Below are 3544 nucleotides of genomic sequence, written 5' to 3'. Positions count from 1 at the left end.
GATGTCGAAAAAATTGGTTGTTTTTATCATTTCGTGTATGTTTCGTGGGCTATAACGCGCTGTTTTGGGGTACCTCATCAATTCCTTATGCTCCATGAACCCTGTGCACGTCTATCAAGACATCGCAAAAACTCGTTCTTTATGGCGTTTTTGACCAGTTTTGTGGAATATAGCGCACTGTTTTGGGGTCCTGGGTTGATTTTTGATGCTTCATGGACCCTGTGCAGGGCTATCGACACATCGCAAAAACTCATTGTTTTGTCGTTTTGGGCCATTTTCATGGGCTACGTATTGTTTTGGGGTTCCGGGTAGATTTTTGATACTCCATGAACCATGTGCACGTCTAACGAGACATCGTAAAAACTCGTTCTTTTTGTAGTTTCAGTCTAGTTTTGTGGGATATACCTGGTTTGGGGTCCCGCGTCGATTTTTAATGCTCCATGAACCGTGTGCACGGCTATCGAGATGTCGAAAAAACTCATTGTTTTCGTCTTTTTGGGCCAGTTTTGTGGTCCATAGCGCACCTGTTTTGGGGTCCCGGGTTGTTTTTTATGCTCAATGAACCCTGTGCACGACTATCGAGATGTGGCCAAAAATCGGTGTTTTGTCGTTTCGAGCCACCTTCGTGGGCTACAGCGCACTGTTTTGGGGTCTCGTGTCGATTTTTATGCTCCATGAACACTGTGCACGGCTATCGAGTTGTTGCAAAAATTCTAGGATTTTGTTGTTTCGAGACACTTTCATGGGCTATAGCGCACTATTTTGGGTCTCGGGTCGATTTTTTATGCTCCATGAACCTTGTGCACGGCTATCAAGATGTCGAAATAACTTGTTGTTTTGTCGTTTCGGGCCAGTTTCGTGGGCTATAGCGCACTGTTTTGGGGTCCTGGGTCGTTTTTTGAAGCTCCATGAACCCTGTGCACGACTATCGAGATGTCGCAAAAATCAGTTTATTTGTCGTTTCGGGCCACTTTCGTGGGCTATAGTGCACTGTTTTGTGGTCTTGTGTCGTTTTTGAATGCTCCATGAACCCTTTGCATGACTATCGAGACGTAAAAAAAACTCGTTGTTTTTATCGTTTCGGGCTATTTTCATGGGCGATAACGCGAAGTTTTAGGGTTCCGGTTCAATTTTTGATGCTTCATGAACCTTGTGCACGACTATCATGATGTCGAAAAAATTGGTTGTTTTTATCATTTCGAGCAAGTTTCATGAGCTATAACGCTGTTTTGGGGTACCTCGTCAATTTCTTATGCTCCATGAACACTATGCATGGCAATTGAGACGTCGCAAAAACTCGTTCTTTTGGCGTTTCTTGCGAGTTTCGTGGGATATAACGCACTCTTTTGGGGTCGATTTTTTATGCTCCATGAACCATGTGCACGGCTATCGAGATGTCGACATAACTCATTGTTTTTCGTTTCGGCCTAGTTTCCTGGGCTATAGCGCACTGTTTTGGGGTCCGTGGTGGATTTCTTATGCTCCATGAACCTTGTGTACGGCTATCAAAACGTCGCAAAAACTCATTCCTATTGGCGTTTGTGGCGAGTTTCGTGGGATAGAGCGCACTCTTTTGGGGTCCCGGGTCGATTTTTGATCCTCCATGGACCCTCCGCATGGCTATCGAGACATAGCCAAAACTCGGTGTTTTTGTCGTTTCGGGCAAGTTTCGTGGGCTATAGCGCACTGTTTTGGTGTCCCGGGTTGTTTTTTATGCTCAATGAACACTGTGCACGGCTATTGAGATGTCGCAAAAATTCAATGTTTTTGTCGTTTCGTGAAACTTTCATGGTTTATAGCGCACTGTTTTGGGGTTACGGTCGATTTTTTATGCTCCATAAACCGTTTGCACGACTACCGAAACGTCATAAAAACTCGGTTTTTTTTTGTCGTTTCGGGCTAGTATCATGGGCGATAACGCGCTGTTTAGGGTTCCGAGTCTATTTTTGATGCTTCATGAACACTGTGCACGGCTACCATGATGTCGAAAAAATTGGTTGTTTTTATCATTTCGTGTATGTTTCGTGGGCTATAACGCGCTGTTTTGGGGTACCTCATCAATTACTTATGCTCCATGAACCCTGTGCACGTCTATCAAGACATCGCAAAAACTCGTTCTTTATGGCGTTTTTGACCAGTTTTGTGGAATATAGCGCACTGTTTTGGGGTCCTGGGTTGATTTTTGATGCTTCATGGACCCTGTGCAGGGCTATCGACACATCGCAAAAACTCATTGTTTTGTCGTTTTGGGCCATTTTCATGGGCTACGTATTGTTTTGGGGTTCCGGGTAGATTTTGATACTCCATGAACCATGTGCACGTCTAACGAGACGTCGTAAAAACTCGTTCCTTTTGTAGTTTCAGTCTAGTTTTGTGGGATATACCTGGTTTGGGGTCCCGCGTCGATTTTTAATGCTCCATGAACCGTGTGCACGGCTATCGAGATGTCGAAAAAACTCATTGTTTTCGTCTTTTTGGGCCAGTTTTGTGGTCCATAGCGCACTGTTTTGGGGTCCCGGGTTGTTTTTATGCTCAATGAACCCTGTGCACGACTATCGAGATGTGCCAAAAATCGGTGTTTTGTCGTTTCGAGCCACCTTCGTGGGCTACAGCGCACTGTTTTGGGGTCTCGTGTCGATTTTTATGCTCCATGAACACTGTGCACGGCTATCGAGTTGTTGCAAAAATTCTAGGATTTTGTTGTTTCGAGACACTTTCATGGGCTATAGCGCACTATTTTTGGGTCTCGGGTCGATTTTTTATGCTCCATGAACCTTGTGCACGGCTATCAAGATGTCGAAATAACTTGTTGTTTTGTCGTTTCGGGCCAGTTTCGTGGGCTATAGCGCACTGTTTTGGGGTCCTGGTCGTTTTTTGAAGCTCCATGAACCCTGTGCACGACTATCGAGATGTCGCAAAAAATCAGTGTATTTGTCGTTTCGGGCCACTTTCGTGGGCTATAGTGCACTGTTTTGTGGTCTTGTGTCGTTTTTGAATGCTCCATGAACCCTTTGCACGACTATCGAGACGTAAAAAACTCGTTGTTTTTATCGTTTCGGGCTATTTTCATGGGCGATAACGCGAAGTTTTAGGGTTCCGGTTCAATTTTTGATGCTTCATGAACCTTGTGCACGACTATCATGATGTCGAAAAATTGGTTGTTTTTATCATTTCGAGCAAGTTTCATGAGCTATAACGCTGTTTTGGGGTACCTCGTCAATTTCTTATGCTCCATGAACACTATGCATGGCAATTGAGACGTCGCAAAAACTCGTTCTTTTGGCGTTTCTTGCGAGTTTCGTGGGATATAACGCACTCTTTTGGGGTCGATTTTTTATGCTCCATGAACCATGTGCACGGCTATCGAGATGTCGACATAACTCATTGTTTTTTTCGTTTCGGCCTAGTTTCCTGGGCTATAGCGCACTGTTTTGGGGTCCGTGGTGGATTTCTTATGCTCCATGAACCTTGTGTACGGCTATCGAAATGTCGCAAAAACTCATTCCTATTGGCGTTTGTGGCGAGTTTCGTGGGATAGAGCGCA

The sequence above is a fragment of the Hordeum vulgare genome, chromosome 4H, assembly GCF_904849725.1.
Source record: "Hordeum vulgare subsp. vulgare chromosome 4H, MorexV3_pseudomolecules_assembly, whole genome shotgun sequence".
In the NCBI taxonomy this organism is placed as follows: Eukaryota; Viridiplantae; Streptophyta; class Magnoliopsida; order Poales; family Poaceae; genus Hordeum; species Hordeum vulgare.
Note: the sequence above shows the minus strand (reverse complement) of the source record.